Source organism: Pteropus alecto, unplaced genomic scaffold (genome assembly GCF_000325575.1).
Source record: "Pteropus alecto unplaced genomic scaffold, ASM32557v1 scaffold669, whole genome shotgun sequence".
Lineage (NCBI taxonomy): Eukaryota > Metazoa > Chordata > Mammalia > Chiroptera > Pteropodidae > Pteropus > Pteropus alecto.
The window spans coordinates 405,920-418,858 of NW_006442554.1; the positions used below are offsets into that span (position 1 = coordinate 405,920).

Below are 12,939 nucleotides of genomic sequence, written 5' to 3' on the forward strand. Positions count from 1 at the left end.
ATTACCAGCTCCCACCTGCTTCTCCTTGTCAATGGCATGTCCTGTAGAAGGCACCCCCACCCCCCACAAGTATACACATGTCCCACTCATTCTGTATCACATGTGGCACGTGCTTTGTGATATAACATGAACCCCTACCATTCATCTCACTCTGCAACAGTCATTGGCCATAAATGGACATTTACAAGGTTTTCCCAGTTGTTTGCTCCTACCAGCCTTGTCCACACAGCTCTGGGCATGTGTGTGAGTGTTAAGAGTTAGAAGCGGAATTGCTGGGTCAGAGGATGCACTCATTCCACAAACACCTAATGTGTGTGTTCTATGTACTGAGCACTATTCTGAGTGCTGGGGAGACATCAGAGAACAAAACAGACAAATGTTCCTGCCCACATGGAGCTGACATTTTAGTTGGGGAAGAGGAGGGAGTCCAATTTTTATTTAGATGTTTCACAAGGTCCTGAAAGGTTTTACTTCCATCCGTGATGCACTTACTGGTTTCCTCTCCACTACTCTGTGGGGCATGGTCTGCAGCAGGAAGCTGCTGCCTTGGCCTTTGCTCACTACAAGATCTTCAGGGTCTGGGGCTGAGACAGACTATTTGGGAATGTGGGACACATGTGTGCGTGTGAGTGGCTGGGGAGAGGGATATGGAAATTGAATAGTCGACTGGGGAGAGTGAAGGGAAATAGGAAGAGAAGAAACCATTTAATGGTGTTGGAAGGAGATGGGAACAAAATGATCCACTGAAATAGGCATGAACAGCCCCTCCCAGACCACGCCCACAGAGAGTGTCAGAAACAGCAGTACTGAGGAATTTAGTATTGTCTTGGGACATACCATTGTGCAATTGTTGTGTGGACACTCCTGAGGCCATGCATATTAATGTGTGGGCACCCTTTGGGTCACAGAGATAGGGGTGTGGACACCAAATGAGGTAACACACATGGGGGTATGGACAGACTTGGGTTACTCAGATAGGGGTCTCCGCATTCCAGAAGTCATACACAGGGGTGTGGACACTCCTGGAATCACAAACACTGGAGACTGTGAACTCTTGGGGTCACCCAGAGTGGGATGTGCATACTTCTGGAGTCAGGTTGACTAGCATGACATTACTATAGTCAAACAAATTGGGGTTTGGGTAGCCCTGGGGTCAAGCAGATTTGCACATGGACACATCTGGGGTCACACACACTATGGAGTGAACACTCCTGAGTCACCCAGACTGGCTAGTAGACACTCATAGAATCACACATACTAAGGTGTGGATATCCCAGAGGTCAGATAGACTAGGTTGTTGACATTGCTGAGGTAACACAGATTGGAGTGTGGAGCCTCTTGGGGTCACTCAGACTAGGACGTGGGCCCTCCTGGACTCAGACTGCCTAATGTGTTGGCAACTGTGAGGTCACACAGAGTCAGTGTGCACAGACATGGGGTCACAAAATTGAGAGTTCGGACGCTCTTGGAGTTACTCAAGCTAGAGTGTGGACAGACATGAGTCATTCAGATAGGGGTGTGGACACTCCAAGGGTCACACATACTGGAGAGTAAACATTCCCAGGATCATACAGAGGGATTTTGGGACACTCTTGCAGTTAAACAGACTGGGGAGTAAACACTCCTGAAATCACACTTTGTGAACTGGACATTTCCTTGTGCCACGCAAGCTGGGGTGTGACCATCCACAGTGTTACCCAGAGGAGGGTACACTCCTGGGGTCACTGGGAAGTCAACCTTCCTGGGGTCACTTCCCATGGTGGTTTGAACACTCCTGATCATGTGGCCTGGGGTGTGGACACTGCCAGTGTGACACAGACTAGGATTTGTCACACATTGGGATGGAAACATTTCTGGCATCACACACAGGGATGTGCACACTCATGGTGTCACTCAGGTTGGGGAGAGGCCACTCTTGGGGACACACAGATTGGGGAGAGAATGACACTGGAGGTGTGTATTTGGAGACTACCAATGAAGAGGGGAAAGTTTGAATACCACCTGTTAAAGTAGTTAGACAAAGAAGTCATTAGACTGAGATGGCTCTGATACTCTGCTAACTTGTGTAAGGAAAACAAAACCTAAGCCAGAGTCAATGCACTCGTATCTGAGATATCAAAATTGAAGAACAATTTGTTTGACTACAGTTGTGTGGAAAACTAAGCCAACTAAGCTTTCCCAAATAAAGCAGCCTTAAGCACTAGCCAATCAAATGATTGCCTCACTTTGCTTCTGCCTCTGCCCTGTAAAACCTTGCCCCAGCTCCTGCCATGAAGAGCTTCTACTCACTTCCAGGTGCTGCCCAATTCGAATCAATGTTTGCTCAAATAAAGTCCTGAAAATTTAAATGTGCCTCAGTTTGTCTTTTAACACACTTAAACCATGTACATGACAGATAAGAATCTTTTAATTGTCATGTAAGACCTACAGACTGCCTCTTTTCATGGGTCTTGGGGATGCCAGAGGAAGAGAATCATCTATAATCTATTGCTTGGAAAGTCTGCAGTGCCTGTGACCTTGGGCTTCTCACTTCTGTTCAAAGTTGATATTACTCAGTTCCTTTTTCTGTGAAATGGGAATCACTTGTTTGCTTTCCCCTTTGCCAAGACATTTTGAGGATGAAGTGAAGTTTTCAAGTTAAAACTGCTTTGTAATATGTAGCATTAGGCCTAAGACTCTTCCTAAAATTCAAAGAAGTGAGCAGTGAAGTCAAGGTAGCATGAGGCAAGGAGCTGGGGGTGGACACCTAGTTTGTAATCATGGATCTAGCTGTGTGACTTTGAGCAAGTCACTTGCCTACACTGAGCCTCAGGTTCCTGAGATAACATCCATCTGACAGGATGCCACAGTGACAGTTGGCTGTCCCCAAAAGTCATGCTTCATCTGCCCTACTGTTGAGCTGTTGCAAAGCAGCTGCCCAGACAGAAAGTGCATTTCCCATCCTTCCTTGCACCTGCATGGGGCCATATGACCAGTCCTGTTGAATGGAACTTGAAACTAAAATGATGTATGTCCTTAATAAACAGCTGTGCTTTGTCCATTTGCTCTTTGTCCATCTTTTAGAAGTGTAGAGTCCCAGTGAGGGTGGAGCCACAGTGTACAAAGAGCCTGGAGTCCACAACCACCACATGAAAGTCTACCTATCAACCAGGAACACTCACATTAGTCTGTGATAAGAGCAAGAAATAAACTTTTATTATTATGTGAAACCACTGACTTTGTAGGGTTGGTTTTTTACTGCAGGAGAATTACTTCCTGAATCCAGTGTTGTTGTGTGAATCAAATCCCATGTGGAGATGGGCTCTGCAAGCTGAGAAGCTCATGCACAGGGGAGCCTTCTTCTGAGAGGCCTCCTGACTTCTAGGAGCTGCTTGTCCTTCCTTTACAGCAGGCAGAGCTTCAGCCAGGGTGAGGGGCTGAGAGGGCATCTGTACCTCCAAGCTGGACACTGGCTCCACTGTGAAGGGGGCAGAAGATGAGACTTTGTTCTTCAGAGACCCAGAGGTGAAAGAAACCCTGGTGCTCTCTACCTTGGCTTGGCTTTAATAATGTACCATGGGCTTCAGGGTACAGTAGAATTCAGCTACTCCTTTTCAAAGATGGATTAAAGATAGCTTTGATTTCACTAGATGTCTCCGACAGCAGATTTCTTTTTCCCCTTAGGATTAAGGCACTTTCTGTAGAGTAACCGAGACCCACCATCCACCTTCCCTACCCACTGCTGGCCCCAGCACTTCTCCCAAGACAAAACCCCAGGAAAACCAGTGGGAAAACCAGGGTTTCCCAAACCATGGTCACCTTCAGGACCATTTGATGTTCTTACAAACACAGGCCCACATGATGTGATGGGACAGTGCTTGTTTAGAGAGTGTACTTCTACCCCACAGAAAATGCTGGTCTTTCCACCAGATGTGGAATTTATAAGGACTTGAGGGAAGACATTAAAACCTCATAGTCTTTGTAGCTTAGTTTACCTGTCTATAAAATGGGCATGCTAGAATCTAGCCTGGCCATCACAAAGGGTAGTTAAGAGATTATGTGAAAAAGGTCATTCTCAGTTAGGCAGTCTTCTCCCTACAAGTAACAGGAAGCCCTATTAGCATGCCTTCAAGTGAGAGGGATTCATTTCCTCCCATTGCCAGAAAATTTGCAGTTGACAGTATCAGGCTCAATGTATTGTAATCAACGTCTAAGTTTCCTTCCCTTTTTCTTCTCAACCATCTATAAGCATGTCAACTTTTGTCTTCATGCTTATTGCCTTATGGTCCCAAGATGCCTGCTGCACTTCTAAAACTCTCATCTATATCTAATGCCAAAAGAAGGGATCAGGACAAAGGTTTCCTCCTAATGAGTCATTGTCTTTTTATTTGGGATGGACAGCCTTCCCTATAGAAGATCACTTATATCTCATTGTCCGAAACTGCATTAAATACTACCCCCCAATTTATCACTAACCAAAGAGAGCAAACTTGTTATGACTGCTTTAGACCAATCATAATCCATCCCCTTAGTCTGGGAGAGGAATTTATCCTCCATAAGAACAAGCGATCTTCACCTACCATCTGAGAATAGTGGGGATAGGGTAGTAGAGAGGGTGGGAATGGGGGTGAGGAATGTAGGAGAGGCAGTGGGAAGCATCTGCCATAGAACTGGAGATTAGGAAGCAAGGTGAATTGGGTTCTAGCCCTAATTCTGCACTGGAGCTGCTTTGTGACTTGCATTCCATCTCTTGCCCTCTGGGCCTCAGTTTCCTCAGTACAGGAGGAGTTGAGCTCAGTGGTCTCAAAGAACATTCCATGTGTTGGTGGCCTAGCCTTGACCTGAACATGAGGGCTGAGTTGTGGAATCCACTACAGGTCAGCGAAGGCCCACTGAGTCTTGAATGGGGAAGGTTTTAAAGGCTAGTTGGCTCGTGGTTCCTACCACCAGGCAGGGGCAAGGATCTCTCCTCCTTGTGCAATAAAGGTCATTTTGGTTGTCCTGGAATAGGTCACTCAGAGCGCGTACAAAGGACTCCTAGGGCAGAGCAGAGGCCCACATTGGGTCCAGTTTCAAGTTTCCAGCCTTAGCTCTGTTACTGATGTCATGCTGCATGACCTTGAACAGGTTCCTGGCCCTCTCTGTGCCTCAGTTTCTCTATTCATTCAGTGAGGAGGTTAGATGAAACGATTTCTGCTGGACTTTATAGCCCTTAACTGCTGAGCTGAGTGGGTTCAAGAAGAACAAAAGAGAAAGGTAAGATCTGGGACCAAGGGAGGCCCTAGAAGACAGGTGATGGGGGAGTCAGGAACTGTTGGTGAAAGACAGGAGAGCTCCTTCTTTATGAGGGCTAACACCCTGATTGCAGCCCTGACACTGATGCCAATTAGAGGCCCTACCCCTGCCTCACAGTTCTTGGGGAAAGGGCAAAGCCTCTGGTGGCCTTCCAGCCTTCTTCTGTCCACTGTTTCACTGCCACCTGCAATCAGACTTCAGTCAATGCTGTTCTTCCAGGCTTGCAACTGTTAGAGTTTGTCCCCACACCTTCCCTCCAAGCAAATCCAGAGGATGGTCTGCCCCTTTCGTCTCTCCCTCTCTTTCTTCCCGTCTTCTTATTTATTGAGCACCTATTGTGTGCCAGGGTTGGTGTACTGGTGCCAGGTGCTGGGGATATAACAGGGAACATGGCAGACCTACTCTTGCTTTCCTGGAGCTCAGAATTTGCTGGGCGAGCCTGCCATTAAACATCAGTTAATATTTTTTATCAGGAGTGTTCTAAAAGGGGAGCACATATGGGACCGACCAACATAACCAAACGGGGTGTATTTGTTTCTTAGGGCTGTTGTAACAAAGTACCACAAACTCTGAGGCTTAATCATCAGAAATTTATTCTATCACAGTTCTGGAGGCCAGAAGTCTTAAATCAAGGTGTTGGCTGACTGTGCTCCCTCCAGAGGCTCTAGCAGAGAATCTGTTGCTTCTTGCAGTTTCCAGTGGGCACACCTTGGCTGTAGCAGCATCAGTCCAATCTCCCCTTTTGTGGTCACACTGCCACCTGCTCTGTGTGTGTCTTTTCCTCTTCTGTCTATTTCAAATCGCCCTTGGCTTCTCTCTTATAAGGACACTTGTGGTTACATTTAAGGCCCACACAGGTAATCAAGACAATCTCCCCATCTTCATATCCTTAACATAATCACTTCTACAAAGTCCTTTTTTGCCATATAAGTGAACATTCACAGGCTCCAGGGATTAGGAGGTGCATATCTTTTGGAGGGCCATTATTCATTCTACCACAGTGTGGGGTGCCAGGAAGGAGTCCTTGCAGAGGTGATATCTCAGCTGAAATCTGAAGGGTAAGGAGTTAACCCAACAGAAGAAAGGGAGACAGAATGTACCAGCAGAAGGAATAGCATGTGTGAAGCTCTTGGAAGTGAGGACAAACGATGGCAGTGTGGGGAAACGGAGCAGTTTAGGAGAACGACTGTAGAGTGATCCCCATGTGGCTGAGGATGCTGAACGGAGGCCTGAGGGGTGCAGGGCTTCTCCTCCCAACCCCTCTCTAGACACTGGGCTTGGTGAGGTTCTAGCTGGAGCTTGCCCACTCCTCAGCACCACCTTGGTTTCCAAAAGCCCAGACTAGCTCAGACAGAGGGAAGATAGAGAAAAATGCAGACTGACAATGTCCCAGTGCTTCACAGACCAGGCGGTTCCATAGTCATGCATAATGGACAGGCCGAGGGCTGGCCTGTGCCTGAGAGATGCAGCCCCTCTTCAGGCCTGGAGACCTGGCTGGTCAGATCCAAATCACTTAAGAAGGGAAACAAGCTTCTGGGCTGGAGTGCCCCACAAGCACAGGTCAGTTTGAACTGATAGTGAGTGGTTAAGGACACTAACTATAGAAGAGAATGCCAATTGTCCAATCACTATCAAGTTCAACCTCATTATTCCTCGGGAAAAAGCAAATTAAAACCACAAAGAGGAACATCACATAATATTATAATGGTAAAAGAATTTTAAAGGTAATTCTTTATGCACTGCTGGTGAGAGTATAAAATCATTCAACCGCTTTGGAAAACCGTTCGGAATCATTTAAGAAAGTTTAAAGATATGCATCTCTTGTGATCTAGAAATTCCACTTCTCCACGCACGCTAAGAGAATGGATAAACGAATTGTGGAATATACCTAGTTTTCACTGAGCAATATATGTCCAGTCCTGAAACTCAGCCAGTCGGTGATACATCTCCATGAAAGTCATCCAATCAGTGAGAAACCCTTGCTTCTAGCCAACAACAAATCAGAAAGCGCTTGCTCCAGCCACCTGTTCTGAAAGTCACTGGTGGACAGCAGCTTTACCACAGTGACGGTGAGTGCAGGAATACTCTGGGAGTCCGTCAGTGCCTACACATTCCCGCTTCTCTACATCTGCCAAGCTTTGTACACCTGGTTCCCTCAAACCTTCCCCAAGCTCTGGATTCTCAAAAAAGACATCTGACAAGAACAGCTCGTAAGTGTAAAATTCACATCATTTGCAGCAGATATCAAGTACAAATTATTTGTTTGAAAGTTCACATCCTTTTCAATGGCTTATGGTATCTACGGCCATGCTACCTTGAGCAAGCCTGATCCTGTCTGATCTCAGAAGCTAAGCAGGATCGGGCTTGGTTAGTACTTGGTTGAGAGACCACCTAGGAAGACCAGGTGCTGTAAGCGTAAAAAATAAAAAAAATTAGGGATTGTAAGCTGACAAGGTCCTTGCAATCTGTGAGGTCAACCTGCAATCTGTGAGGTCAACCAAAGGTTGCCGCGCCTAAAAAAAAATAAAATTAAAATTAAAATTAAAAATAAAATTAAAAAAAGATAAAAAAATGGAAAAAAAGAAAATTTTAAAAATGGCTTATGGATGGTTATGCATTCAGACATGCAATTCTTATGGTGGGTGCTATTATCTATTTTTTTTAAATAATTTTTTTATTTTTCAATTGCATTTGACATATAGTATTATGTTAGCTTCAGGTATACAACACAGTGATTAGACAGCTACATAACTAACAAAGTGATCACCCCAATAAATCTAGTACCCATCTGACACCATAACATAGTTATTACAATATTATTGACTATATTCCCTATGTCTTACTTTACATCCCCGTGACTATTTTCTAACTACTAATTTGTACTTTTTAATCTATTTCCCTTTTTCACCCACCCCCCTTTTTCACTCAACCCCCTCCCATCTGGCAATTCTCAAAATGTTCTCTGTATCTATGAATTTGTTTTGCTTATTTTATTCCTTAGATTCCACACATAAGTGAAATCATATGGCATTTGTCTTTCTCTGACTTACTCCGCTTAGCACAATACCCTCTAGGTCCATCCATGTTGTTGCAGATGGCAAGATTTCATTCTTTTTTTCTGGCCGAGTAATATTCCATTGTATATATGTACCACCTCTTCTTTATCCATTCACCCATTGATGGACACCCCAGGTTGCCTCCATATCTTTGATATTGTAAATAATGCTGCAATGAACATATGGAGGCACATGTCCCTTTTAAGTAGTGTTTTGGGTTTCTTCAGATAAATACCCAGAAGTGAGATTACTGGGTCCTTTTTTGTCTCTTCTTATAGCTTTTGTTTCAAAGTCTTTTTTTGTCTGGTATAAGTATTCCTACCACAGCTTTTTGTTTGTTTGTTTCTATTTTCATGAAATATCATTTTCCATCCCTTCGCTTTCAGTCTGTGTGTGTCTTTTGATCTAAAGTGAGTCTCTTATAGGCAATATGTATAAGGGTCTTGTTTTCTCATCCATTGAGCCACTCCGTGTCTTGATTGGAGCATTTAATACATTTACATTTAAAGTAATTGTTGGTAGGTATGTTGTTATTGCCATTTTATTATTCATATTTTTATCTTTTTTTTTTTCCTTCTTATTAAAGAAGTCCTTTTAACATTTCTTGTAATACTAGTTTGGTGGTGATGAACTCCTTTAACTTTTTCTTGTCTGGGAGGCTCTTTATCTGTCCTTCAATTCTAAATGATAGCTTTGTTGGATAGAGTAATCTCTGTTGTAGGTCCTTGCTTTTCATCACTTTGAATATTTCCTGCCAATCCCTTCTGGCCTGCAAAGTTTCTATTGAGAAATCAGCAGACAGTCTTATGGGAGTTTTTCATCACTTTGAATATTCCATACCAATCCCTTCTGGCCTGCAAAATTTCTGTAGAGAAATCAGCTGACAATCTTATGGGAGCTACTTTGTAGGTAACTGCTTTTCTCTTGCTGCTTTTAAGATTCTCTCTTTGTCTGTAATCTTTGGTATTTTAATTATAATATGTCTTGGTGTGGGCCTTTGAGTTCATCTTGTTTGGGACTCGCTGTACTTTCTGGGCTTGTATGTCTATTTCCTTCACTAAGTTCGGAAGTTTTCTGCCATTTTTTTCCTCAAATCGATTTTCAAATACTTGCTCTCTTTCTTCGCCTTCTGGTACACCTATGATGTGACTGTTAGTACACTTGATGTTGTCCCAGAGGTCCCTTAAACTATCCTCAGTTTTTTGGATTCATTTTTCTTGTTGCTGTTCTGGATGGGTATTCTCTGCTACCCCATCTTCTGAATCACTGATTTGATCTTCTGCTTCATCCAATCTGTCGATTCCCTCTAATGTATTCATCATTTCAGTAATTGTACTCTTCAATTTCTGACTGGTTCTTTTACATGTTTTCTATTTCCATTTTTATGTTTCCTATATCTCTGTCAAAGTTCTCACTGAGATCGTTGAACATCCCTATAACCAGTGTTTTGAACTCTGTGTCTGGTAGATTGCTTGTCTCCATTTTCGGGGATTCTTTTTCTGGATTTTTGTACTGTTCTTTCATTTAGGACATGTTTCTTTGTCTCCCCATTTTGTCCGCCTTCCTGTTTTTGTTTCTATGTATTAGATAGAGCTGCTCTGTCTCCTGGTCTTAGTAGAGAGGTTTCCTGTGGGGCCCAGTGGCAGAGTCTCCCTGGTCACCTGAGTCAGGTGCTCCAGGTGTGTCCCTTGTGTGGGTTGTGTGTGCCCTCCTCTTGTAGTTAAGCCTTGGTTGCTGTTTACACATCAGTGAGAGGGATTTACCCACAGGCTGATTGTTTGTGATAACTGGCCATGACTACAGTGGAAGAGTGGTTGTGCAGGGCCTTACCCTATGGAGCAGTCTATCCTTTGTGTGTGTCATTGTGGAGGTGGTTGGGTGGTGCTCTGGTGTGGTCTGAAGCTGGCCACCGGATTTGTTGGTTCTGGGGCTTCTTGAAAGGGACCTTGGTACAGGCCATGGTGAGTCGCTGACTCTGCCCTGCCTGGAGCTACTTGGTATGAGCAACAAAGTGATTTTCATATGCTTACCACTTGTCATGGGCTTGAAGGTACTTAGCAGAGGTTAACCTGGGAACTAAGGCTGGCTGCCGCTAGTGCTGAGCTTGGGGGGTTGCTTAGCAAGAGGTATGGGGTATGCCAAGGCCAGATGCTGCTTGTTTGGGGTTTGTGAACCTCTGAGAGGTTCTAGGAAAGTCTGCAGCATGAGCCAAGACAGGCCATTTGTATGGAAAAGCCACTGGAAGTGGTTTGGTTTGGCCTGAAATTTGGGTGGGCCATGGTCTCAGGGAACCACCAGGGCAAAACAAACGGTGTTAGCTAGGTTGATGGAGACTCAGATATGGTGTCCACCTTTGTGCGCAACCAATATATCCCTCCCAATTTTTAACCGCCACACATGGGTGTGGAGCCAACCCATTCCACATATCTGCCCCTCCTACCATCCTTGGTGTGGCTTCTTCTGTATATCCTTAGTTATAGGACTTCTGTTCAGCTAGACTTCAGTGATTCTCAATGATGGTTGTTCTGTAGTTTAGTTTCGATGTGGTTGTGGGAGGAGGTGAGCACAGCATTTACCATCTTTACTGGAAGCCCACTATTATCTATTTTTTAATTTGTGTATATTGAAACCCCAAATGTTAAAACCCAGGTGTAAATTTTGTGGTAAAATTTCTAAGCAGTAGTCATTTATTAAATGAGTTTAATGTCCTTGTAAAGCTCTTTGAGCAGGATCTGATCGTTCATTTAATGTCAAAAATGGTAGAAACAGATGTAATCCAACATAGTACAGCTAAGCAAATGAGGTGTATGATCACCTCAACTCATAGCAAAGAAACTGATAAAATATTATTTTTTTATTAAGAAATTCAAATGAAGAAGGTAAATTAATCACATAGAAGTTGTAATGGCCTTCCATGCTGTATTATTAGATTTTCAGTTCAAATTTCTGCTTAAATGTACTGCTACCAGAAATGTTTTCTGATTCCAAAACTACAAGCTAATATTCAAGTGCCAGGATGAAATCTACTGCAATAACAAAGAATGTAATAGCTCCATTTACTGTTACAGATATTATAAAAGATGTAAATGCCTCACCTTTTTATGGTATAACCATGAATGCAAGTAATCATAATGCAGAGGGAAAAAATTCTCTTTGCTTATGCAATATTTTTCTCATGAAAAAGACTTGCTAATTAGGCTGTTTCGAGTAAAATTCCTTCCAGTTGAAATTTCAGAAACAATGGAAACTTTTTGCAGAGGCTCTTCTATTGAATTAGGAGTTAATGCGAAAAGTTGTGCTACTTTTGGTGCTAGAGACTTTCACTTTTATTGATGTTTCCCCCAAACTGGCATTTGGTTCTATTGATTTTTTTTCTATCATTTTCTGTTTTCAATTTTATTGATTTCTGTTCTTATCTTTATTATTTCCTTCTTTCAGGATTATTTTTCCAGTTTCCTAAGTTGGAATTTTAGATAATTGATTTGAGACCTTTTATCTTTTCTCATATAAGCATTTTAATGATATTAATTTCCCTCTCATCACTACTTTAGCTGTATCCCATGAATTTTGATGTGTTGCAGTTTAATTTTTATTCACTTCACAATAGTTTCTAATTTCCCTTCTGATTTGCTCTTTGACGCATGGGTTATTTAAAAGCATGTTGTTTAATTTCCAAATATTTTGGGTTTTTTTCCCCATATGTATTTCTGTCATTGATTTCTAGTTTAATTCCATTATGGTCATAGAACATATTTCCTGTGATTTCAACTCTTTTATATTTATTAAGGTTTGGTTCATGGCACAGAATTTGGTCTGTTTTGGTGAATTTTCCATGTGCACTTGAGAATTTGTTTTCTGTCATTGTTGGTTAAAGTACTCTATAAATGTCAGGTCAAGTTGTTTGATAGTGTTCACATCTTCTATATTCTAACCTTCTCTTTCTGAGACTCCAAAGGCATGAATATTAAATATTTTTATATTATCCCATAGATCCCTAAACTTCTGCTCACATTTTTCAATATTTTTCTCTTTGTTCTCAAAATTGGATAATTTCTATTGATCTATCCTTGAGTTTATTGATTCTTTTCTCTGTCATATCCATTCTGCTACAGAGCCCATCAAGATAATTTTTTAAATTTCAAATGTTATATATTTTTTGCTTCTAAAATTTCCAGTTGGTTGTCTTTTACAGTTTCTCTATAGTTTTTATATATCCTATAGAGTATTAAAAACAATATTTTAAAAATATATTTCTCTGCTAAAAACTGCTATCTTAATGTCAAGTGTGTTTATCTTTGCTTCATGGAATATGGTTGTCACAGCTTTTTTATAGTCTTTTTAAAATTCTTTGTCTACGAATTCTGAGTCCTTCTGTGCTGCTATCTGTTGTATTTTCTCTTGAGAATTGGTTGCATTTTCCTGGTCTTTTGTATGTACGACAACTTTAGGTTATATCTTGGTCATTTTGAATATTGTGTTGTTTAGATTCTAGGTCTTGTTAAGTTCCTGAAAGTAATGATTTATTTGTTTTACCAGGAAATCAACTTGTTTAGGTTCAAATCACAAGTTTTGTCTCGCTTTATGTAGACAGTAGTTCTGGTGTCAGTTC

The 12,939-nt window shown here is 42.3% G+C and overlaps 1 pseudogene; it reads left to right on the forward strand.

Moving 5' to 3' along the window:
• The first annotated feature begins 7,571 nt into the window (after positions 1 to 7,571).
• Positions 7,572 to 7,690, forward strand: LOC112471794 (annotated as a pseudogene).
• The last annotated feature ends 5,249 nt before the right edge of the window (positions 7,691 to 12,939 follow it).